We start from the raw sequence: 27,618 nt of genomic DNA on the forward strand, positions 1-27,618 counted from the left end.
AAGAAATCATTATTTGGACGATTACCGAAGACAATGGAAATTCATTCAAAACTAAGAACATACTTTATTTTTAAAGAGTTGTTACAAACCCTATCCAAGGAAGAGCGCTGAAATTTCAAATGAGTATCATTATAAACTAAATCAAAATGGAACAAAACTTCTCTCTGCACAGACATGAAAACGAAGTGTCTTGAGCACAACAGACAAGAAATAAAGGCAAACTGGGGAGATTTACTGTCAAATAGAACTTAAGATATTGACTAAGTGGCCTTGTTTGGATTCTGATTTGAACAAGCCAAAAGGAAGACATCAATTTGAGGCCCCTCAGGAAACTGTGAGTGCGGTATAAAGGTTATGTTAGAAAATGTCCACATCTTCTAAAGTTGCATACTGTGATCGTTAAGCTCACATGTCAACTTGGCTAGGCTATGGTGTCCAGTTATTTGATCAAGCAAGCACTGGCCTCACTGTTCCTCTAAGGACATTTTGTGAATGTAAACCATCAGGAAGTTGATGGCATCTCTGGCCGGTAACATCTAGAACACACTGGGCAGATCATCTTCCACAGCGAGAGAAGTTGTGAAGGCTTTGGAAAGCGAAGTGGTGATTGCAGCAGTCAGAGGGAGAATTTCCATCTCCATTTCAGCCAGCCAGCTTCTCCTGGGGAATTCACGGAAAACCTTCACTGGAGTTCCCAGTTTGCCCTATGGAATCGGGACTTGCCCATCCCCACAGCTGTGAGTCTATTCCTATTTTTAAAATCTCATAATATTTACATTTTATATATACATATGCCTATAAATGTTACTTCTTGTCAGTTCTGTTTCCCTAGAAACCCGTGACTAATACACACACTGATGAGATAGGGGTAAAAGTAACCTTAGACTTCCTTGAATAGGAAAAGACAAATGAATCAATTAAAGCAAGAGCTTGACAACTGTTGAATCCAAGTGATGAGAATGAGAGTTCACTGTACCACCATCTATTATCTTTTTTTACTGTATGAAAATTTTCATAATAAAATGACTTCCCAATATATGACTTCTCTTTATGCTTTGAAGAGCTGCCACCTTCTAGCTGTGTGCTTATTTTCTGCACAAAGAATGTTAAAGCTAACAAGAACACAACTAGCTAACAAGGAGATGATAGCTTTCCTTTTCCTCCCCACAGTTTCCAAACAAAGCACCAATGAGAACAAAGAGGACAGGGAATTGGCCCAAGGGAGTTTACTTTCTCTTCGCCTCCCAGCCTCAGCTGTTGAAAAGAATACTGGCCAGAGTCTAAAGAATTGGATTCAAGACACAGCTCAGTCTCTCATCAGCTCTGAGACCTCCGGCAAGGCACAAAACCTCTGAATCTGTACGCTGTGCCTGACATTAAGGACAGCGCCCTATTCCCTTTGGCAAGGCAGGAGAGAAAAGAGAAGATACTAACCTGTGTTCTGTCAATTCTAAGGGACTACACACTCAAAGGCTTTTATGACTGCTTCCCCAAATGAGTATTTATTTCTCCTTATTTTCTCCTTTTTTGCCTTTTATTTTTTCCTCACTTGATTTTTTTTTTTAAGTTTCTTGAATGGTCCATTTGTCCTTCTCTCTCAATTATCTCAGTAGAGCTCAAAGAGCCTGAAAATGAAGACTAGCAGAGCTTATACGAGTCTATTCAGAATGCTCAAGAATCAATGATGTGGCAGAGACGCAGCTTCCGGACGGAGAACCCTAACTGATTACAAGAGAGGAGAAAAGTGTAGGTCTGCCTTTCGGAATTGGGAAAAAGAAAAGGAAATTATCAAGAATTTGATTCTGCTAAAGGAGACAAGACAGGGCCTCATTTCTTCCCTCTCCCAGAGGCCAGAAGGGCACGTCAGGTAGTTTTAAATACCAGATAATTGTTTTCAATACAACTCTATTTAAGAAGTCTACAATAGTTTGACCTCAGTGCCAGAAGCCAAAAGACACAAGTCCTATTCCGCAGTCAAACAAATGTGCCTCTTTGAAAAGTGCCCCAAATATGTGGAGACATGAAATAAGAACGTTACTTAGGCAATAATAATCACTCTGTGTGGTAATTACGATCAGATAATTGATCAAGTTCAAATTCATCATCCTGAGAAAAGCAGACTTAATTGCTAATGCATAATGAAAGGTAGAGGGGGGAATTAATGCTACTCAAATACAGTTTATACTTTTTTTTTAAAGTGATTTAAATAAACCTCTTACAAAAGCGGTTTGGAAAGAGCACATAAAATCCATACACTCAAGTCTTATGGATTTTTCTGTTTCTTGTTACATTGTTTTAATAAAGAACAATGTTCTTGCACTAATAAAATAGGAATTCAAACATACTGTGTATCTATGAGCACATGCATGTTTGTACACGAGATATCAAATAAATATGTTTGAAGAATATAAAGCAACCCTGACGTCGTATCAATGAGGCAATAAAATCCTCTCCAACTTCCCTTCCACATTTCTTTCAGCCAAGGGGATAACTCCTTCTAATCACAAAGTATTAGAACTCTGAAATTAACTCTGACTTCTCTCCTTCCCTGACACCTTCCAAATCAACAGGAGACGGCCACTGTTTCTTCAAACTGCAGACTACCTCTGTCTCTTTAGCAAAATCCTAAATTTTATGCACGCACATCTATGAAGGCATCCCTGCAGAGAAGCGCATATACTTTTAATCCACTCTAGACACCATCGTCATTTTTCTACCTTTTTATTTTTCAAACCCCTTTCTTATCTAGGGTCCCTCTACCCTTACTCAGAGAATAAGCCAACAGATCAAGTGCGAATTCCTCAGACTGAACAAATTACTTAAGGCCATCCAACAGGAGCCACCTTAGCCACTCACATTTATTTGTAAGGAACTTCCTAAATACTCCCTTATTTAATCAGAGCAAAACAATGACTTTTACCCACAAGTAAGTATACTCTCCCCTCTGTGCACAAATTCAGGCTTCAATTTCCCCTGATGGGAACGCTCTTTCCTTTCTCTTCACAAAGTTACTCATTCTTCAAATATATGCTCATCAAATAAGTGCCAGGCCCTCTTCTAGTTGCCTGACATTCAGCAGTGAACAAGATCAACTTCAAAACCAGTAAAATCACACTTCCTCTGACAACAGCCCACAGTGATATTCCCTTGTTATGAACATAACCCGTAATTAATTCCTTGTAATTTAACACTTGATTACATTTTAAAACAAACCTACCACCTCTTATCCACAGTTCCCCAAATTAAATGTCTGAATACTTGAAGTGACATCAAGTTATTTAAGTCTTATCTTTCCCACTTATATTCATATTTCACCATGATAAAAGTAACTTCCACGCCAACCCTATCTAGAGCTGTTATATAAAACCATTTATGTTCCATATAAACTTAAGTTGAAAAAAAAATCTATATTCCAAACCACACCCAGCCTCAGAATTTCCAGTAAAAGAACCGTGAACCTGTGTCCTACCTTCTCTCTCCAAACAGACAGTGATGCCACCTGACTAGGCCAACCTTGGTTTTTTGTTTGTTTTCTTAAACACACTTCATGGCGCCTTGCATAAAACAACTCAGCACACAATAGGGATGGGTAAAGTTGACGTGACCGGAAATCAATTTAGAACTACAGATACAAATAGGGCTTGGGCCAAAACGGACACAGCAATTATAAACTAAAAACCTAAAAAGTTAAAATATCCAAATGATTATAACTTTTTAAGGCTATCAAAGCCAACACAGTTATCATTGTCACCCTGGATTCTAACTATTAACAAAATTTTGCAAGAACTTCGCAATCTGATCAGAGAGATTAAAAGGCTCAAAGATTTTTTTTTCCCTTTTAGCAAACAAGATTGGCTCTCATCAGTAGTAAAGAAAGGGGCAACCTCTCTCCAGCCAACACAACGAGCAGTCTCACCACCCGGACCCTCCTGGCAACATGGGACAGAGATCTTGGAATGAATGGAGACTCAGCATCAAGGGATTGAGAAAAACCCTAGAATGAGCTGAGACCTAGCATGGAGGGATTGAGAAAACCTTCTTGACCAAAAGGGGGAAGAGGGAAATGAGACTAAGTGTCAATGGTTGAGAGATTCCAAACAGAGTCCAGAGGTTATCCTGGAGGTTATTCTTACGCATCAAGTAGATATCATTTTGTTATTCAAGATGTAATGGAGAGGCTGGAGGGAACTGCCTGAAAATGTAGAGCTGTGTTCCAGTAGCCATGTTTCTTGAGGATGACTGAATAATGATACAGCTGTCACAATGTGACTGTGTGATTGTGAAAACCTTGTGTCTGATGCTCCTTTTATCTACCTTGTTAACAAAGGAGTAGAACATATGGAATAAAAATAAATAATAGGGGAAACAAATGCTAAAATAAATTTAGTTTAAATGCTAGTGATCAATGAAAGCAAGGGGTAAGGGGTATGGTAGGCATAATCTTTTTTTTTCTTTCCTGTGTTCATTTTGTTTCTTTTTCTATTGTCTTTTTATTTCTTTTTCTGAATTAATGCAAACGTTCTAAGAAAGGATGAATATGCAACTGATGATATTGTGAATTACTGATTATGTATGTTGTTACTTTGTTTATTTTTTTAATTAATAAATTTTTAAAAAAAAAGAAAGGGGCAAGTGTTCTCCATTACAATTATGAGCCACTGATGACAGCTACCTCTAAGTAAAGGAAGGTGAAATCCAATGTGCCTTATTTCCCATCCCATCTCTTCCCATCTCCTACAGGCTGTCACAGAGATGACCCATACCTTCGCCGGAGTGAGGTTCAAGAAGTGGGGGAGAGTGAAAATTCATCATCTCTGTCTGGCTGTTTCCCTCTCAGAACCCAAATAATGTCATAGGAACCAGAGCCCATCAACTCCAGACAACCACACAGAACCTCTGAACATCAGAGAGCAATCAGAGGCCCCTGTAGGTGGCAGGGAAAGCAGAGGAGATATTAAGATGCCCTGGGACAATAAAAGAATTAGACATAAAAGGGGAAAAGCTTATACTGATCAATAAATTCAGATAAATAAAAGAATGAAAGGGCGGGCCATGGTGGCTCAGCAGGCAGAGTTCTCGCCTGCCATGCCAGAGACCCAGGTTCGATTCCTGGTGCCTGCTCATGCAAAAAAAAAAAAAAAGAATGAAAGTCTGGAGTGGCTGCCAACTGACAAGTAAACATGAGTAAGCGGAAAACAGAAAACAGCTTTTCATCTTGGCAAGTACATGTGGTGAATAGAGGAAAACATAAAACAGCATTTGGAATAAAGGAAGCAGAACGGAAAGGTAATTTTATAAAAAATACAGCAAAGGTAAAGTGCAAAAGGTAGAACACAAAATGAAAGGAAGGAGAGATTGCGAATAAATGAGAAAAGATGGGCTAGAAATTATATATCATTCAATATCCTGTTAATTTCCTAAGCATGGCTGAATACTTATTTTAAGTTCTGAGCTAGAATAAAGTGAAAAGATATAGAGTAAAAGAAATTAAAAAGAAGATGGGAAAGAGAATTTGGGACAAACTAGCCCGTAAAGACTTTATCTCAATGCTTCAGTAGCAGGTTTTACACCTGATAATGCCGCATTCTTTATACTTCCCAGTCCTCAGCATGTACAAGTGTATATTTAACAAACGAATTAAAAAATCAGTGAACTGAATTAATGATTGATAAACTGGCCATTGGGTGAAATAGTAAAGGGAATATGGAAAGAAAATAAGAGAAAGAACAGGTAACTAAAGAAGAAGAACACTGTGGTAGTTAGATTCAGATGTCAACTTGGCCGGGTGAAGGCACCTAGTTCTGTTGCTGTGGACATGAGCCAATGGTACGTGAACATCATCCATTGCTCATTACATCTGCAGTCAGCTAGGTGGCGTGCCTGCTGCAATGAATGACGTTTGACTTAATTGGCTGGTGCTTAAATGAGAGAGCGCAACGTAGCACAGCCCAAGCAGCTCAGCATACCTCATCTCAGCACTGGCAGCTCAGCCCAGCAGAAAGAAGTCACCCTGGAGAAAGTTGCTGGAACTCAGAAGCTGGGAGAGAAGGCCAGCAGAGATCACCCTGTGTGTTCCCGTGTAAGAACGAACCTCAGTGGAGAGTTAGCTGCCTTTCCTCTGAAGAACTAACAAAATAAATCCCCTGTTATTAAAAGTCAATCCATCTCTGGTGTGTTGCATTCCGGCAGCTAGCAAACTAGAACCAACACGAAGTAAAAAAAACATTTTTGATGCCAATATGTGCAAAATTATTTCAAAAGGATTTTGCATTTTACAGCTGTCTGATTCTACAGAAATAATCAAAATCCATGACTACATATTAACATACATTCATTTTTCATCTTGTAACTAGCAGAGTGCTTGGCACATAAATTAGGTATTTAATCAATATTTATGGACTGACTGAATCATTTATTTATACTTATAGGTGCTGACAATAGGGGTGAAAGGTCATCACTGATCATGTTCCCAAGCACAAAATTTGCATAAAAAATCTGCAACATTTTGCAGTGCAAGGGTAGCTCAGTGGTACAATTCTGGCCTGCCACATGGGAGACGTGGGTTCGATTCCTGGCCTGTGCACCACCACCCCACAACCCCCCCCCCATATTTCAATAATAGTGCTGCAATAACACAACAGTCACATGGAAAAAGAATGAAATGTGACCCCCACCTTAAAAGCATATTAAAAAAAAAGGTCTGCAACATCTCACTACTTATGAAGCACACATACACACATGTGCACACAAGTATAAATTAAGGTTTACATACACTACCCACACTGCAAAGACAAATTACTCTACGGGGAATATTTTTCTAATTATTAATATTAGCTAATCTAATCCCTTGAAAGCTTCTTGAAAATAAAAGTGGAAAAGCGCTATAGGTAAATGATTAGAAAAACTTCTAAGGAAATGCCTAGCAACATGGCTAGAATGACATGCTATAAAGATGACTCCAAAAAAAGCAATTAAAAAAGCAAAGCAATGAGGAGTCTCATGAATCACAAAGGCATATCACAAAAATTTGATAATATGCTCCTTACATATATTTATAATTAATCCTCAATAAAAACTATGTTTAAATGTCTGTGTATAAGTATAGTAAACATTTCCCATCCATTGTGCTGAACAGCATAAAATTAAACAAGTTCATACACAAAGATAGCATTCCAAGATATTGAACAATTCATAACATTTTAAGGTTCTGTCAAAATGCATGTTTAGATTAAATTGGTGTTAAACATAAGTAGAAAAAATCAAGAGCGATTTGCTCTGTTTCATCAAAGGGAGCTAACATTCATCATCATAAATTTTAGGTATTATATTTACATAATTCTAAAACTTCGGAAGAAGAATGAATTATGTTTATACCTATGATGCATTAAATAATGCAGAGAACAGGGAGAGAAAAAATTAAGTATTAGGACAGTTAAGATAAATGATAAACTGTAGTTACACAAAGATGAAAAGTTTAAAATGATATTGAATCTCATTTAACCTTCCGGGACCTTGAATCCCCACTCAAAAAATAAAATAAAAGGCAGGCATATCCTTGGAACACAAAGGTATTGAAGTTGTAAAATATAAATTATTACAAGTTAAGATTACTACAATCCTGCAACTCTACCACCTCCTAGCTGTGTGACCTGGCAACTTAATTTCTCTGTACCTTAGCTTTTTCATCTGAAAACTGGAGTTGATGGAATGGGATTATTTTGAAAATTCAAGATCATGTTGGTAAAGCATGTGCATGAGCCTTACACATATCAAGCTCTCATTAAAAGCTTTAAAATAATGGAAAACTCAAAATTAATTTCAAAATAGCCAGACACTATACATATAAAAGTCACTCCAGCCACCATGTTTATTCTACAGTCCACTTTCACAAATTAAAGCACATGATGAGAAGAGAGTCAAAGGTTGATTTAATATAAATGACTCATGGAAACTATATATTACCTGCTCACCAATAACATTTCCAATCTCTCCCCCAGTACGATAAATAATATTTGGACAGGAGGGAGGACAACATTACCAGCAGTTATTGTCTGTAGGTAACTTATCTGCATTTCCCTACCTACCAGGTCTCACCTTTTACTGTCTTGTTGCTCTTTGCATATTCATTTTTTTTTCCCCACATGGGCAGGCACCACAGGAATTCCCCAGCATGGCAGGCAAGAACTCGGCCACTGAGCTACCATCACACCACCCCGCATATTCTTTTTGTATAAATTAACTTCTAATATTACGATGAAACGAAAAGCCTCCCTCACCCCTTACCCCACCCCAGTAGGCACTTTTAGGAATGGCCTTATGAGCACACACCCAAATACACAAGAGATTGAATGCAGAAAACTGACCGCCTGGCTCACGAGTGTGGTTTTGCCTACAGAGGCTGGCTGTCACACCTACTTCCATTACGCTCCCATTCCAGCATTAAGGGAGAAACATGGGAAAAGGTACCAGGCAAATATCCAGTTCCTGCTCTAAGCCAATTATTTTTGGAAGTACTGATCATTTCAAGACTCTCCAGACATACCTAAGCTTGACTCTTCGTCCCATTCTCTTAAATACAAAAGGCAAGTTAGCTACTTCTTTTCTACTAGGGTCAAAATGGTCTGTATATTCCCAATATGTGTGACTCGCCTCATTTCCAACTCCAAGCTCAAGGTTGAAAAAAGGAAACTTTTAACTGCAGACCAGTCAACACCAAGACTTGTTGCTATTCCTTGCACAACCACCCAAGCCTGGGCAGTATGCCTAGAGAAGGGCTGAAACATGCTAGAGAATACCAGAGAGCTTTCCCTTTCATAAGTAACACTTGGGGTCCCCAAGTCTCCCCTAAGGGCTGACGTCTACCTGTGCCAGGATCTAACAGAGGAACTAGTTACCACTCACTCAATGTGCCCTTCCATCTTTCCTCCAAAGGTGTAACTTGCAAAAGGAACATCTCACCACCTGTGCCGGTTTGAAAGGACGTATGTTCCCTAGAAAAGCCACGTTTTAATCTAAATCCTATTTCATAAAGGTAGAAGAACCCCTATTCAATACTGTATGCTTGAAACTGTAATCAGATCATCTCTCTGGAGATGTGATTTAATCAAGAGTGGTTGTTAAGTCGGATTAGGTGATGACATGTCTCCACCCATTTGGGTGGATCTTGATAAGTTTCTGGAGTTCTACAAAAGAGGAAACATTTTGGAGAAAGGAGGAGATTCAGAGAGAGCAGAGAAGAATCATATAGCCACGAGAAGCAGAGAGCCCACAAGCCAGTGACCTTTGGAGATGAAGAAGGAAAATGCCTCCCGGGGAGCTTCATGAAACAGGAAGCCAGGAGAGATAGTAGCAGTTGACGCCATGCTCTCCATGTGCCCTTCCAGCCAAGAGAGAAATTGACTGTGTTTGCCATGTGCCTTTCCAGATGAGAGAGAAATCCTGAACTTCATCGGCCTTCTTGAACCAAGGTATCTTTCCCTGGATGCCTTTGATTGGACATTTCTACAGAATTGTTTTATTTGGACATTTGCTCAGCCTTAGAACTGTAAACTAGCAACTTATTAAATCCCCCTTTTTAAAAGCCATTCTGATTCTGGTATATTGCATTCTGGCAGCTAACAAACTAGAACATCACCTCTGAGTTTTATGGAAGAATTCAGCTTCCCTATAATCGCTAAGTTATGTTGTTACTCTCACACTGTTCCTCTCACTTTATTTATATTGCTATAATGGAGTCAGGAGACCAACATCCAAATCTCAGCACTGCAATTTTCTAGTTTGGACTTGTGGCAGGTTTACTTAACCTGTTCTCAAGCTCCTTGTATACAATGAAGCCTAAAAAATAATATATATCTGCTCAACTATCTACTGAGTTATACAGAGACTGGATGAGACAGAGTATACAAAAATATTCTGAGATTTAAAAATGCTATATATCAGGATTTTAAATTTAAAATAATATTTAGATGCAGGTTCTACATTGACATCATTTGCTAATAAGATGATCTCTTGAAGTGTTACCAAGTTACTCAGGGAAGGGAGCAAATCTTTTCTTGAATTTGCTTAATGGATTCAAAGATACAAGAAGAAGCTGATACGAAAAGAAGGTAGGTGTGACTTCAAAATAGCCTGAATCTTAAACGTAGGTGAGCACTTTAGGAAGTATTATTACTTAAATCTTCCCTCTTCACTTCTCTTTCCTACCATCTACAAATAGTTTCAAACTTCTTCTATCAAGCTTTTGCCCCTGTCTGGGATATCCTTTCCCCTCACCCTTGACACCCATATTTTTCCACGTTTTCCTCTATCTTTTAGTTTCCTCATTGCTAAAGCAAATACCATGCAATGGGTTGGCTAAACAATGGGAATTCACTGGCTCGTAGTTTTGAGGCTAGGAGAAGTCCAAATCAAGTCCTCATCAAGGTGATGCTTTCTTCTCAAGCACCTTTGTTCTGGGGTTGATCCTTGATTCCTCTACCACACAGCAATGCATATGGTGTCCTCTCCCGGCCTTTCCTTCTCATCCAAGTTCCACTGACCTTCAACTTCTTGCTTGCCTTGGCTTTCTCTCCTGTCTGAATTTCATTCTGCTCAGAAAGGACGCCAAAAACAGGACTAACACTCTTTTTGACTGAGATGGGCCAGACCTTTACTGAAGGAACCTCATTAAAAGTTCCAACGTACAATGGGTTCACACCCATGGGAATGGATTAAGTTTAAGAAGATGTGTTACTGGGGCACATAGCTCCAAGCCACCATATTCTATGCTACACCTAAAAGGCTGTAACCCTCTTGAAGGGTCTTAGTGACATGAGAGCTTGAACAGATCTCTCCGTCCTCAGCACTCACTCTGTCACTTTGCTCCCAGCTTGCACTTTGTCATTTATATCCCACCCTGGATATTAGTCATTTCTGCATATCCCTCTCTCCCCACCAGATGCTGGGAAACAATTCTCCATTGTCTATGCACTCCATGGTTAATATACCTCTCACATTTATACATCTTAAAACTGAGCCCTTTGTTCCACCATGTTCCAGCAGGCATGGTTGCTAACCATTCTAAAAGATTCAAGTTCCTTAAGCATAAAGCTTCTTCTCTACAATGGAATCCATTATGTATTGTCCTATGAGAACTGAGGCTCAGGGTACCAACATAAAATGCAACTTTCTGGCCTTCAGAGTAATAAATGATCCTTCATGTCTGATCCATGAGTCTTGTGTCTTCTACCAGTATTCAAGAAACTGTGGTTGTCTGACTTATTTGCTTGCAAGTGGGGTTAACTTCAGAGCCTTCAAGTTCTTTAAACTAGAAGGAGGCTAATCTTTAAGAATAGAAACCAGGCCTCCATCATTTTTATCTCCAACATCTTCCCTGTGGGAGACACCCAAACAGCAGTGACTAAAGTCCATTCACACCCATGGCTGGGGATAGATAAGCATGAAGGTAAACCAGAATGGATGGGGTAAGCAGGTAAATAAAAGTAAATCTGATTTATCAACTCACCACTCAGTTCAAGGTTAAATGATGACAAAACGCTGCTTACATAAAGAGAGTAGAGATGCTCAAACTAAAGTTGAAAGCTGGCTGCTGCTTCTTTGCAAGATTCCTTTTCATCCCTTCTCTACAGAGATCATAGCATTAGGAAACGACTAATGGTGTCTCACTGCTGCCATCTGCCTCTCCACCTAAGAGCAGCTGCCGCGTTAGGTACTAAATCAATTCTAAGCAACCCTCAGTGCCCTCCATTTTCTGGGGTGGGGGTGGGGGGGGTAGTTCAAGGGAAAGTCTGAGATAATCTAAAGCCTTGGTGATCTCTCTGAGCCTCTTCCCACTTTCTCTGTTGCTCTCTGGCCACTGGATTACTCAAATGTCGACAAGATACTGAGGAGCAGAAGCTGAAACCCAGTCAATTTTGATGTTCACTGCTTTTTTAGAAAAGCCACATAAAATTACCAGATAACATGAACATAGGTGATATATTTCCCTAAGTAAATTGCCACCCCCCCCCAAAAAAAAAAAAAAACAACCTAAACACAGTTTCTTAGTGATCCCAAAGTCATGAGTCAGGAGAGGGACAATTTCCTTCAGTTAATGGGATTTATCTCTAAAGAAGCAACTCAAATTTACTGGGTACTCAATATGTGCCAATGTCCCAAGCATTCTCTTAAATCTCAACAACCCTATGAAGGAGATACAACCATTATCCTGCTTTACAGATGATAAAATCCAGGCATAGAGATGTTAAGTTGCTAAATTGCCACAGTGGCAGAGCTATGAATTGGTGAAACCTGAGATTCCAATCAAGACTGACTTACGAGGTCATGATTTCACCACTATGTTAAGAGGGCTGTAGAACACTGCAATGGAGTGGTAAGCGACACATCAGAATATGACACAAACCCACAAAATCCAGCATGTCTATTCTGCAGCAATGTAGTTTCCACCGGTTTTTTCTTTCTAAAAACTTCTCTAGTACAACTTGAAAATATGCCATTGTCATTCTCTTGTACTTATCCAACCCCTGAGCCCAAACACACCTGTAATGAGCTGATAAAGTCCTATTAATTTCCTGTTCTCCTATTGCGGAGATGTTAAAAAGGAGGGAAATGGATAAAAACCACAGGTGACAGAAAGAGAAAAGTCATCTCAGAACAAAGCATCAAAGATCCACGGCTGGAGGAAAAAAAAAAGTAATGGGACAACAGAAAAACAAACCCCAAACTACACAGACTTGGAGTAAATGAAAGGGAAGTTTCAGGGAAATGCCATCTCATAGGAATGATTTATTAATTTAATATTGATATTAAATTTATTTAATTTAATTCTATTAATTTAACTCCACTATTCATTTGAAAGCTGATCGTTATTCAGAGCTCTTAAAACAAATAAAATAACTAACTGAAAAAAATGAATATTCAGTCCCGACTTGCCTGGATTTAGTATTTCGGTTTTGCATTTGCATTTCTGCAGACACCACAAGACTCTTCAGCTCCCTCCCACGCAAGACTGTCCTCTGTTTCCACCCACACTCACCTCACACCCATTCTGATTAAAAAAAAGAGTGAGAAACTAGTTAACTTACTGTAAATTTTTCAGGGAAAGCCGTTCTTTATCTTCTTCATTTGCACGTAATTTGTCCTTGGCAATTTAAGATTAATGTGAAATCGTGGTAAAATACACTGCAAGTTCACCCTTAGACATGCTCCCTACTTCCCTCTTCCCCAGATTCCCAAAGATGAATACTGAAACCATACATTATAATCTTCTACCAGAACCCATCCTGAGGCCCCATACAATTCCAGAAGCACTCTGGAAGGAGAGGATTCCACAAGCCAACTTCAATGAGATTATCCAAAAGTCTAGAATGTTGCTTTTCAAAGAGAAATTCACTTAAACATGTGACAAATCAGAGACTGTCATAAGATATAAGGATATCTTATGTGATTTCCTCCTTCTACCCCATAAATTCACAGCTTGTTACAATAATGAATTTGATAACTGACAGCTTGCCTAGACCAACATTTTAATGCCTTCCTCTAGAAAATTAAAGTGAATATTCAAATTATTCACATATGGAAGATTTTTTTTAAGAGATGCTTCATAAACAAAAGTGGCATACAAATTTAGTTTTAAACCGTAATAACTATTTAAAAAAATAGCAATCAAAGATGTTTTTAAGCAAAAGAGTCTTACTTTCTTTTGCATGTTTTACAGTGCATGCCCTTGAAAAACTAGGAGGTGTCAGAAGTTTCAAAAAGAAACAACGTCTTGGACACTGAGGTTGGTTTGGAGCAGAGGAGAGCTATTTACAGGAGAAAACGACATGATTACTTTCCAAGTTCTGAAACCACAAGACCCTTTCACATGAAATATGATGCCTCTTTCCACGTATGCTTAAATTATTATTCATGATTCAGAAAGATGCTGATAAATTCATAAAGGAACGACAATCAATCCTACCTCTGTTATTTGAGGGTAATAATTCTGAACACACACACAGAAGAATATACTCTTCCAATAACTTTACAATTTATTGGGACAAATATTATAGCCAACATGATATTATAGTCATGTTATCAGAATAAATAAACAAAGCATAAAAGTGTACAACACACAGAGTGAACCCTACTGTAAACTGTGGACTACAATTAACAATATATTATTGTTTCATCAATTGTAACCAAGGCATCGCACTAATGGAAAATGCTTAGTGATAGAGAACACTATGTGTTGCATATGGGGTCTGGGAGGCAATGGAGAGAGGAGGAGGAAGAAGGAAGATAAACATTTGGAAGGTTTCCTAATATCTCAGATTCTTAATTTCTGCAGCAGTCATTCTAAAGGATGTGAGGCAGAGATCTCACTGTGGTTTTGGCTTGCATTTCCCTACGAGCTGATGATGTCAGCATCTTGTCACTGTACTTATTGCCCATATGTATATGTTCTTTGGAGAAATGCCTGTTCAAGCATCTTGCCCATTTTTTCAATTAGGTAGTCCTTTTGCTGTTGAGTTGCTGGATTTCTTCATATATTGTGGGTATCAGACCCTATTCAGATATGTGGTTTCCTAATATTTTCCCCCATTCTAAAGGCTGTATTTTTCCTTTTTTGATAATGTCCTTTGATGCACAAAAATTGTTAAGTTTGATTAGGTGCCATTTATCCATTTTCTCTTATCTTGCTTACACTTCTGGTGTAAACCCTAAGAAAGCGTTGCCTAAAACAAGGTGCTGAAGATGTGACTCAATGTTTTCTTCTAGGAATTTTATACTTCTGTTTCTTCCATTGAGGTCTTTGATCCATTTTGAATTAATTTTTTTGTATTTGGGGTGAAGTAGGTATTCACTTTCATTCTTTTGCATGTGGATATTGAGCCTTCCTGGCACCAGTTTTTGAAAAGATTCTTCTTTCCTTATTGAGTGGATCTGGAGGCCTTGTCAAAATCTGTAAGTCAGTCAGAAATTCTGGGAAAGATAGCTGAGTAGGAAGCTCAGGACTCACTTCTTCTCCAAAGCAGTCAGCAGATAGACAGGAACTGTCTGAAACACTGTTACAAGGCTCCAGAGGCCAGAATAACACTGTGCAGTACCCAGGGAGGAGTGGAAAGAAGAGGCTGAGAAACTGTGATAAAGAATTATGAACAGCTCACTCTGCAGTGGCTGCCAGCACTAAGTCCCCACTCTCGAGGCAGGCTGCCTAAGGCCCAGCCACTGGCTAGGCTAGCTGCTGTTCAGAGACAGAAATATAAAAATCTTTGCCCCCCCCAAACAGGGAGGGCACATGGCCAAACACTGATCACAGCTTTTGAGTAGCAAATTCAGATTACTGGGTCCCAGCTCTGAGCCACTCTTTCAACCCATCCCAGACCAGCTGCAGTAACTGCTTTCAAACCTGCCCCCAAAAGGGGAAGAGGCAATGAAGGTTTAAAGACACTGCCTCTTCAGGGCTGCAGGGAGCAGTCTGGTGAAGGGCGCCACCTGCTGGGCAGGCCAGGAAAACACAGGTTCGGGAAATCATCAAAAAGGCTTCTGGAGTCTTTCCTGAGTTTCTTGACTTTCCCCAGTCTCTCTGAAGCTGGAATTCATCTCCTTCATGGGCCCCTGACCCTGTTTTGGCTGGGAAATACTGACTGGGAAAATCCTCACCGGGGTGACCCACCTCCCAGGATTTGATCCCCAGGCAAAAGCACCTAGAGGCAATGAAAGGTGTGTTAAAAAAATTTTAATTAAATTAAAAAATAAAAATTAAAGAGGCAAGCCAAAAACAAACAGAAAAGATCATGATCATCATTCTCAAACCCAAAAAACAAACAGAAAAGATCATGATCATCATTCTCAAACAATAAACAGAGTAGAGGAAAGGAGCTTTCTCCTGGGGTGAAATAAGTGCTCAAATAATGAAACCTTAAAAACTGCTATATATTCAGGGCAAGATTGAGATAAAGAAGGGCTAGAAAAATCTTGTTAGCTAAACATGGGCAAATCTAAAGGGCTAGCATAAGTTAAATGAAGTATCAGAGAAAAGCCTTAATACAGAGTGAACCAACAATAAAACTCTAGGCAAGAGAGAGAAACCGAACTTCAGAGTAAACTCATGAAGACAATCAGATGCCGAGACATCAGCAAAAAGTTAAGGGCCATAATAAGAAACAGGAAGATATGGGTAAGTAAATAAAAAATTAAAACTTCAGAGGAGATGCAGAACTTGAAACAAGTCATCAAAGATGTTCAAACAAATTTCCTAAATCAATTTAAGGATATGAAGAAAAATATGGCTAAAGAGATAAAGGATATTAAGTGAGCATAACCAAGAATTTGACATTATAGACAGAAAAATAAAAGAAATTATGGGGATGACAGGCACAACAGAAGAGACAAAAACATACTAAAGGCATACAACAGCAGATGTGAACAGGCAAAAGAAAGAATCAGTGAACCAGAAGACAGGACAACTGAAATCCTATGACAAAAGATCAAGAAAAGAATGGAAAAATAGAGTAGGGTCACAGAGATTTAAATGCTAGCACAAAGCACACAAACATATGTGTCATGGGTATTCCAGAAGGAGCAGAGAAGGGAAAAGGGACATAAAGAATAACAGGAAATAATGGCCAAAAATTTTCCAACTCTTCTGACTGGCATACACATCCAAAAAGTGCAACAAATTCCAAACAGAAAAAAATCTTAATAGACCTACTCCAAGACACAGACTAACCAGAGTGTTGAATAACGAAAACAAAGGCAGAACAGCAAAGCAGCAACAGAAAAGTGACTCATCTCACACAAGGAAACCACAATGTGATTAGGTACCAATTTCTCAATAAAAACCACGGAGGCAAGAAGGCACTGGTATGATATATCTAACGTACTGAAAGAGAAAAACTGCCAGCCAGGAATTCTTCATCTGGCAAAATCGTCATTCAAGAATGAGGGAGAGTTTAAAATATTCACAGATAAATAAAAACTGAGAAGCTTTATCAACAAGAGACCTGCTCTATAAGAAATTCTAATAGGAGTTTGGCAGGCTGAAAGGAAAAGAAAGGGGAGAGAGGTTTGGAGTAGAGTGTAAAAATGAAGATGATCAGTAAGGGTAACTAAATGAAAGAGAGACAAAAATAAGATGCGATATACAAAAACCAAAGGGCAAAATGGCTGAAGTAAGTACTACCTTTACAGTAATAAGTGAATATTAAACTCCCCAATCAAAAGACACAGACTGGAAGAATGGGTTTAAAAGGGAGATTCAATTATATGCTGTTTATAAAGGACTCACCTTAAACCCAAAGACAAAGAAATGTTTCAAGTGAAAGTGAACAGTATCCAAAAACGGGCTGGGGTAGCTGTACTAACGTTGAACAAAATAGACTTAAAATGCAAAACTATTATAAGAGACAAAGAAGGGCCTAAGTATTAATAACAGGAGCCAATACACCAAGAAAAAATAGCATTTGTGCACCTAACCATGGTGCCCCAAATTACACAAGGCACGTACTGGCAAAATGAAGGGAGAGAACTTTTGCCTGAGTCATGCGGTGAGGATGACATGGTGGGGTTCCCTCATGCACTGCTTTGGGCCTCTTCTAGTTTGCTCGCTGTTGGAATGTGATACACCTGAAACAAAATGGCTTTTAAAAGGGGGAATTTATTAAGTTGCAAGTTTCCAGTTCTAAGGCTGTGAAAAATGTTCCAATTAAAGCAAGTCTATTAAAATGTCCAAATTAAGGCACCAACAAGGGGTCACCTTCACTCAAGAAAAACCAATGAAGCTCAGGGTTTCTCTCTCAACTGGAAAGGCACAGGGTGAACATGACAACATCTGCCAGCTTTCCCTTCAGGCTTCCTGTTTCATGAAGCTCTCCCAGGGGCTTTTTCCTTCTTCATCTCCAAAGATCTCTGGCTGGTGAACTCTGTGACTCTTTTGTCATTCTGAAGCATTTTCCAAAATATTTCCTCTTTTAAAGGATTCCAGTAAACTAATCAAGACCCACCTGGAATGAGTGCAGTCACATCTCCCTTTATTCAAAAGTTAATACCCACAATTAGGCGAGTCACATCTCCGTGAAGATAATCTATTTAAGTTTCCAATTACAGTGCTACATAGGGTTCAAGAGAAATAGGTGCTCCCACAAGATTGGATTAGGATTATAGCATGGGTTTTCTAGGGTACACAAGTTCTTTCCAACCAGCACAGGGTTGCCACTTGCCTCAGGGCGCTGTGTGTGCTGTCCAGGGCTGAGTACCTGGAACTCACTACGAGTGCAGGTCAACCTGCCGCCTCAGTGCCCACCACCACCAAGACCTCCCCGGCAACCCCTGCTCTGGCCACCACTTTAGCATCAGGAATCTGTGGAAGCTACAACAACCGCTTTAGCTGTGTCAGTGCTAGCACTGCTAACACCACCTGCTTCTGGGCAGACTGTTAAGAAGATAAGAGCTCCTGTTCACAGAATTCAACAGTTACTGATTGCCACACGGGGAAAGGCACAAAACTGTGTTCTGCTCCTACTGCCACTCTGATGTCCACCAATTCTACAGCCAAAACCACAACTCAGCTTTCTCTCCTACAGTTCCCCCCCAGTCATTACACCAGGTACAACGAATACTACTTTGACTCCAACCTCACAACCTGCATGGAAGTCTACCTTTGATGCAGCCAGTTTCACTGGAGGAATTGTCCTCATCTTGGTTGCAGGCTATAATTTTCTTTCTCTATAAATTCTGTAAATCTAAAGAACGAAATTCCCATACTCTGTAAAACATCCACAAATTAATACAGACTGGTGGTTCATTCGAGTAATTCACTGAAACAAAAATACTCTCTCTCTCGAGATGTCCCACATGGAAGATGCTATTTCAGGATCTTTCAATTTCCAAAGGATGCATATAGGATAATCCGGAGCATCGTCCTTGAAAAATCAGTTAAATCATTTTGCTCAACGGGAGTATTTAAAATATTCTGCTTGAATCCTTATGGCTGTCTCCTTTTAAGTGGCCGCTGCAGTGGGATTATGTTCTCTTCTTGACATGCCCAATATAACTTTTTGTAAGTGATGGAAAATATTGTCCTACACAGAAAACCTTATGGCTCTTAGCAATTTAAATTAGTCACTTTTAAAGTCTGAAAGCTGCACTACTTTCATTCCAACTCAGGATATAATTTGGTGACCAGAATGGAGAAGAATGTGCCAAACAAGCATCAATCAGGTGGATTTTTGGCTACCATTTAAGACATGGAATAAATCTGCAAATTTAATAGTATTAAACTGTATCCTTAGAGTAAACTTCTGTGTTTAAGAAGTTTTGCCTACATTAGAAATAAAATGCCACACAGGGAATTACATTCCAGACTTAAAGAAATGAAGGGATATAAACCATTAATGTACAGTAGGTTATTATTCACACTTGTAAAGCACCTATATCATTGAGAAAATAAAGACAGACTCGAAAGTAGACAACTTTAACTGTTTGTGAACTGTTGGTTCACATTAAGGACGGTGAAAGGTTGGTTCTGAGGATGTAATTTGTGACGTGAACAAGCAGTAAACTTGCTTTTAGATACTATACTGTTACTATTTAATTGAAAACTTCTTTACTTAACTTCAGAGCTGAATAACTTAACCTAAAGGATTACACAAAATTGAAAGCATTCATGTATTAAACCTTCCAACATTTTTCTTATGGCTGTTAAAAAAAAAAAAGGTTAATTAGAGATATAACTGCCTTAATTATATTTTCTTTGCACTTAAAAAATAAGTATCCAGGGCAGGCCACAGCGGCTCAGCAGGCAGAGTTCTCACCTGCCACAGCTGAGACCCAGGTTCGATTTCAGTGCCTGCCCATGCAAAAAAAAAAAAGGAAAATAAAAAAATAAGCATCCAATGATAAAAAAAAATTTTTATTCAGCTCTCTGTCCGCCGGCCCGGTGCGGCGCTCACGCCCCGCCAGCCAGCCCGCCCTCCTCTCCCTCTCTGTCCACCAGCCCAGCGCGGTGTGCACGCCCCGCCAGCCAGCCCGCCCTCCTCTCTCTCTTTCCTCCTCTGCTCCGGCGGCGCTCCATCAGCCATCTTATCTTTCCCTTTCTCCTCGTTCCGGCGGCTCTCCAACCACCACCGTGCCCTCTTCCGCCTTCACCGCCTCCTCCGCCACCGGCCTCGACAGCCTTGCCACCCTCACCTTTCCTCCTCCAGAACAGCTACTGGGGGAGTGGAGACGATACAGAGCAGCTCCCGGAGCCACGACGGAGATCAAAGGGACGGCGTATCCCATCCTGGAACGGCTGACTGTCTGGGAGAATCAGCTCCAGTGAGATCACCGAGGGGCGCGGGCTTTCCCAGGTGGGACGGCAAGCGGCCGGAGCCGCTCGTTTCCTCCTTCCCAGGCCAGCTGGCAGAATTGGTCAGGCAGTCCCCTCGGGCCGCGGCGGCTGGCGCCCCCACCACACAAGACCCCCGGACAAACTGAGAGAGTTGGGTCGGAAATCCCCAGACTGTGGAGAACGGTGACCAGGGGGTCCCTTCCAAACACGTGACTCCCCAGTCCAGCTGGGAACGGTGCACTCTCCCGGGCTGCGGCAGCTGGCGCCATCCCGCCGCGCTTGGCGCCCCGGGCCAACTAGGAAATTCGGTCGGGCGCTCTCCCAGGCTGCGGCGGCCAGCGACCCTCCCCGCGTTCGGACCCCCGGGCCAGCTGGCACTCTTCCAAGCCACTTTGGCTGCTGAACCTCCCCCACAGCGAGAGTTTTCCAAAGTTAAAGGACCCACAGCAACTTTTACTGGTGGAACCCGTAGACCCAGGGAAATCTGACTAAATGCCCAGACGCCAGCAGAAGATAATGGATCATGCTCAGAAAATTGAAAATATGGCCCAGTCAAAGGAACAAACCAATAGCTCAAATGAGATACAGGAGCTGAAACAACTAATGCTGAATATACGAACAGAAATGGAAAACCTCTTCAAAAATGAAATCGATAAATTGAGGGAGGACATGAAGAAAACGGGCTGAACAAAAAGAAGAAACAGAAAAACTGAAAAAACAAATCACAGAGCTTATGGAAGTGAAGGATAAAGTAGAAAAGATGGAAAAAACAATGGATACCTACAATGATAGATTTAAAGAGACAGAAGATAGAATTAGTGATTTGGAGGATGGAACATCTGAATTCCAAAAAGAAACAGAAACTATCTGGAAAAGAAAGGAAAAATTTGAACAGGGTATCAGGGAACTCAAGGACAATATGAACCGCACAAATATACGTGTTGTGGGTGTCCCAGAAGGAGAAGAGAAGGGAAAAGGAGGAGAAAAACTAATGGAAGAAATTATCACTGAAAATTTCCCAACTCTTATGAAAGACCTAAAATTACAAATCCAAGAAGTGCAGCGCACCCCAAAGAGATTAGACCCAAATAGGCGTTCTCCCAGACACTTACTAGTTAGAAAGTCAGAGGTCAAAGAGAAAGAGAGGATCTTGAAAGCAGCGAGAGAGAAGCAATCCATCACATACAAGGGAAACCCAATAAGAATATGTGTTGATATCTCAGCAGAAACCATGGAAGCTAGAAGACAGTGGGATGATATATTTAAGTTACTAAAAGAGAAAACCTGCCAACCAAGACTCCTATATCCAGCAAAATTGTCCTTCAAAGATGAGGGAGAAATTAAAACATTCTCAGACAAAAAGTCACTGAGAGAATTTGGGACCAAGAGACCAGCTCTGCAAGAAATACTAAAGGGAGCCCAGGAGTCAGATATGATAAGACAGAAGAGAGAGGTATGGAGAAGAGTGTAGAAAGAAGGAAAGTCAGATATGATATATATAATACAAAAGGCAAAATGGTAGAGGAAAATATTATCCAAAGAGTAATAACTCTAAATGTTAATGGACTGAATTCCCCAATCAAAAGACACAGACTGGCAGAATGGATTAAAAAAACAGGATCCTTCTATATGCTGTCTACAGGAAACACATCTTAGACCCAAAGATAAATATAGGTTGAAAGTGAAAGGTTGGGAAAAGATATTTCATGCAAATAACAACCAGAAAAAAGCAGGAGTGGCTATACTAATATCCAACAAATTAGACTTCAAATGTAAAACAGTTAAAAGAGACAAAGAAGGACACTATATACTAATAAAAGGAACAATTCAACAAGAAGACATAACAATCATAAATATTTACGCACCGAACAAGAATGCCCCAAAATACGTGAGGAATACACTGCAAACACTGAAAAGGGAAATTGACTCATATACCATAATAGTTGGAGACTTCAATTCACCACTCTCATCAATGGACAGAACATCTAGACAGAGGATCAATAAAGAAATAGAGAATCTGAATATTACTATAAATGAGCTAGACTTAACAGATATTTATAGGACATTACATCCCACAACAGCAGGATACACCTTTTTTTCAAGTGCTCATGGATCATTCTCAAAGATAGACCATATGCTGGGTCACAAAGCAAGTCTTAAAAAATTTAAAAAGATTGAAATCATACACAACACTTTCTCGGATCATAAAGGAATGAAGTTGGAAATCAATAATAGGTGGAGTGCCAGAAAATTCACAAATACATGGAGGCTCAACAACACATTCTTAAACAACAAGTGGGTCAAAGAAGAAATTGCTTGAGAAATTAGCAAATACCTAGAGGTGAATGAAAATGAAAACACAACATATCAAAACTTATGGGACGCAGCAAAGGCAGTGCTAAGAGGGAAATTTATTGCTCTAAATGCCTATATCAGAAAAGAAGAAAAGGCAAAAATGCAGGAATTAACTGTCCACCTGGAAGAACTGGAACAGCAAACTAATCCCAAAGTAAGCAAAAGGAAAGAAATAACAAAGATTAGAGCAGAAATAAATGAAATTGAAAACAACAGAGAAATCAATAAGACCAGAAGTTGGTTCTATGAGAAAATCAATAAGGTTGATGGGCCCTTAGCAAGATTGACAAAAAGAAGAGAGAGGATGCAAATAAATAAGATCAGAAATGGAAGAGGAGACATAACTACTGACCTCACAGAAATAAAGGAGGTAATAACAGGATACTATGAACAACTTTACGCTAATAAATACAACAATTTAGATGAAATGGACGGGTTCCTGGAAAGACATGAACAACCAACTTTGACTCAAGAAGACATAGATGACCTCAACAAACCAATCACAAGTAAAGAAATTGAATTAGTCATCAAAAAGCTTCCTAAAAAGAAAAGTCCAGGACCAGACGGCTTCACATCTGAATTCTATCAAACATTCCAGAAAGAATTAGTACCAACTCTCCTCAAACTCTTCAAAAAAATCGAAGTGGAGGGAAAACTACCTAATTCATTTTACGAAGTCAACATCACCCTCATACCAAAACCAGGCAAAGATATTACAAAAAAAGAAAACTACAGACCAATCTCTCTAATGAATATAGATGTAAAAATCCTCAATAAAATTCTAGCAAATCGTATCCAACAACACATTAAAAGAATTATATATCATGACCAAGTAGGATTCATCCCAGGTATGCAAGGATGGTTCAACATAAGAAAATCAATTAATGTAATACACCATATCAAGAAATCAAAGCAGAAAAATCACATGATCATCTCAATTGATGCAGAGAAGGCATTTGACAAGATTCAACATCCTTTCCTGTTGAAAACACTGCAAAGGATAGGAATACAAAGGAACTTCCTTAAAATGATAGAGGGAATATATGAAAAACCCACAGCTAATATCATCCTCAATGGGGAAAAATTGAAAACTTTCCCCCTAAGATCAGGAACAAGACAAGGATGTCCACTATCACCACTATTATTCAACATTGTGTTGGAGGTTCTAGCCAGAGCAATTAGACAAGAAAAAGAAATACAAGGCATCAAAATTGGAAAGGAAGAAGTAAAACTAGCACTGTTTGCAGACGATATGATACTATACGTCGAAAACCCAGAAAAATCCACAACAAAACTACTAGAGCTATTAAATGAGTACAGGAAAGTAACAGGTTACAAGATCATCATTCAAAAATCTGTAGCATTTTTATACACTAGTAATGAACAAGCTGAGGGGGAAATCAAGAAACGAATCCCATTTACAATTGCAACTAAAAGAATAAAATACCTAGGAATAAATTTAACTAAAGAGACAAAAAACCTATATAAAGAAAACTACAAAAAACTGCTAAAAGAAATCACAGAAGACCTAAATGGATGGAAGGGCATACCGTGTTCATGGATTGGAAGACTAAATATAGTTAAGATGTCAGTCCTGCCTAAATTGATCTACAGATTCAATGCAATACCAATCAAACTCCCAACAACTTATTTTTCAGAATTAGAAAAACCAATAAGCAAATTTATCTGGAAGGGCAAGGTGCCCCGAATTGCAAAAACCATCTTGAGGAAAAAAAACGAAGCTGGAGGTCTCGCGATGCCGGACTTTAAGGCATATTATGAAGCTACAGTGGTCAAAACAGCATGGTATTGGCATAAAGATAGATATATCGACCAATGGAATCGAATAAAGTGCTCAGATATAGACCCCTCATCTACGGACATTTGATCTTTGATAAGGCAGTCAAGCCAACTCACCTGGGACAGAACAGTCTCTTCAATAAATGGTGCCTAGAGAACTGGATATCCATATGTAAAAGAATGAAAGAAGACCCATATCTCACACCCTATACAAAAGTTAACTCAAAATGGATCAAAGATCTAAACATTAGGTCTAAGACCATAAAACAGTTAGAGGAAAATGTTGGGAGATATCTTACGAAACTTACAATTGGAGGCGGTTTTATGGACCTTAAACCTAAAGCAAGAGCACTGAAGAAGGAAATAAATAAATGGGAGCTCCTCAAAATTAAACACTTTTGTGCATCAAAGAACTTCATCAAGAAAGTAGGAAGACAGCCTACACAATGGGAGATAATATTTGGAAATGACATATCAGATAAAGGTTTAGTATCCAGAATTTATAAAGAGATTGTTCAACTCAACAACAAAAAGACAGCCAACCCAATTACAAAATGGGAAAAAGACTTGAACAGACACCTCTCAGAAGAGGAAATACGGATGGCCAAGAGGCACATGAAGAGATGCTCAATGTCCCTGGCCATTAGAGAAATGCAAATCAAAACCACAATGAGATATCATCTCACACCCACCAGAATGGCCATTATCAACAAAACAGAAAATGACAAGTGCTGGAGAGGATGCGGAGAAAGAGGCACACTTATCCACTGTTGGTGGGAATGTCAAATGGTGCAACCACTGTGGAAGGCAGTTTGGCGGTTCCTCAAAAAGCTGAATATAGAATTGCCATACGACCCAGCAATACCATTGCTACGTATCTACTCAAAGGACTTAAGGGCAAAGACACAAACGGACATTTGCACACCAATGTTTATAGCAGCGTTATTTACAATTGCAAAGAGATAGAAATAGCCAAAATGTCCATCAACAGAAGAGTGGCTAAACAAACTGTGGCATATACATACGATGGAATATTATGCAGCTTTAAGACAGGATAAACTTATGAAGCATGTAATAACATGGATGGACCTAGAGAACATTATGCTGAGTGAGTCTAGCCAAAAACTAAAGGACAAATACTGTATGGTCCCACTGATGTGAACGGACATTCGAGAATAAACTTGGAATATGTCATTGGTAACAGAGTCCAGCAGGAGGTAGAAACAGGGTAAGATAATGGGTAATTGGAGCTGAAGAGATAAAGACTGTGCAACAGGACTAGATACAAAAACTCAAAAATGGACAGCACAATAATACCTAATTGTAAAGTAATCATGTTAAAACACTGAATGAAGCTGCATCTGAGCTATAGGTTTTGTTTGTTTGTTTTTGTTTGTTTGTTTTTGGTTTTGGTTTTTTGGTTTTTTGGTTTTTTGTTTTTTTTTTTAACTATTATTATTACTTTTATTTCTTTTCTCTATATTAACATTCTATATCTTTGTCTGGTGTGTCGCTAGTTCTTCTAAACCAATGCAAATGCACTAAGAAACGATGATCATGCATCTATGTGATGATGTTAAGAATTACTGATTGCATATGTAGAATGGTATGATCTAAATGTTGGGTTAATTTCTTTTTTTTTTCTGTTAATTAATTAAAAATAATAATAAACCCCCCCCCAAAAAAAAATATATTTATTCATTCTAGCCTCCTATATTCTGGAGCAGCTAGAAGGAAAAATCTGGGAGGATGGTATGGTAGTCCCTGGCAAACTCTGGAACCTGTCCTGTAATTACCTGTTGAGGAGTGCTTTGAGAATCATTGCTTTTTTCTTTCTTTGCTTTGTATATATGTTATATTACACAATTTAAAAAATTTAAAAAAAATAAGCATCTGAACACTATATCTCCAAAGGAAACTTTGCTGAAAAGTAACTTTCACAAGGCAAGGATATATTTTTAGGACCATTTACCATCTATTAAATGAGACAATCATTATAAGTTTTCAGACAACAGACATAACCAATGAGATTTCAGAAAATCTAAGGATTTTTTGTTGATCAGATTTACTGTAAATCTTTATTATTGTTTTATGACTACCCTGTATGAATAGATTGAGTCTTCTTTCTTTCTTTATCCTTCTCTCCATTCCTTTCTTCTTATTGGTTTAAATTCCCATAGTGTAATGAGTATGTATACTTTTACTTCTATAGTTTTCTTTTTAAGCACAAGTTTTGTTTTTTTTTTCACCTAGAACAAATTTTAAAAGGGTAACTTTTCCCCAGCCTCTGACACATCAGTTTGGTTCAGAGGCTTACTTACTTTAAAACGGGCCATTTGTTTTTCCAGACTGCCATTAAAGTTTTTTCATTTTAGTTTCTTTAGCCTATAGTGGCTGAGTTTAGCACTTGGTTTTCAGTATTTTATAGTAGAAAAGATGAATTGTTTTGGTCCCTTTCATAAATTGAAACTCTTTGCATTTACTCAGATAATTTTATTAAAGGATCTTAAAAAATCTTTAAAAATGAAAATTTATTGCTTTTTCTGTTACTTGTTGGTACAATTAAAGTTTGTTTTACTTGCACAATTGTACATGCACCTGATATTTTCAAGTTCCTGTTTAAAATCTCTGGCTTCAAAGGTTTTTTGGAAAAGGTAGGTCAGTTTACCTCACACTTTGTGTTTCCATTAATAGTAATATGCTAGGTACCTCTCAAAATTTATTATGGTACCGTGGCAGCTAGTTCTTAGTGAGTGCTATAAGCTATAAAATGCGTCTGGAAATACACAATTTCCATTTCATCCACATGGGCAAAAATTAGCTACAATGGCACAGTTTTCATTCACCTGGACAATGAATATCCTGCCATAAGTTAATATAAGTACAAGTAGCAAATTCTGTGAAAATTTAACTTGACCTGACACCTCACACCTTTTGTAATTTTGATCACCACTGTAACAACAAAATTATCTTAAAGAGTTAGATTTCACAAATCTATAGAGTAGCTCTTTTTTTAAAAAAAAAAAAAAAAAAAACATGGGCAGGCACCAGGAATCAAACTTGGGTCCTCTGGCATGGCAGGCAAGCATTCTTGCCTGCTGGGCCACCGTGGTCCGCCCTATAGAGCAGCTCTTGCAACAGAACTCACA

At 39.0% G+C, this 27,618-nt stretch overlaps 1 protein-coding gene and 1 pseudogene across 1 annotated transcript in view; one reads left to right on the forward strand and one right to left on the reverse strand.

Moving 5' to 3' along the window:
- Positions 1-27,618, reverse strand: part of ARHGAP10 (Rho GTPase activating protein 10) — a 345,070-nt gene that overhangs the window by 124,855 nt on the left and 192,597 nt on the right. The window lies entirely within an intron of this gene.
- LOC143665930 (sialomucin core protein 24 pseudogene) lies at positions 17,499-18,893 on the forward strand (annotated as a pseudogene).

The sequence above is a fragment of the Tamandua tetradactyla genome, chromosome 22 (genome assembly GCF_023851605.1).
Source record: "Tamandua tetradactyla isolate mTamTet1 chromosome 22, mTamTet1.pri, whole genome shotgun sequence".
In the NCBI taxonomy this organism is placed as follows: Eukaryota; Metazoa; Chordata; class Mammalia; order Pilosa; family Myrmecophagidae; genus Tamandua; species Tamandua tetradactyla.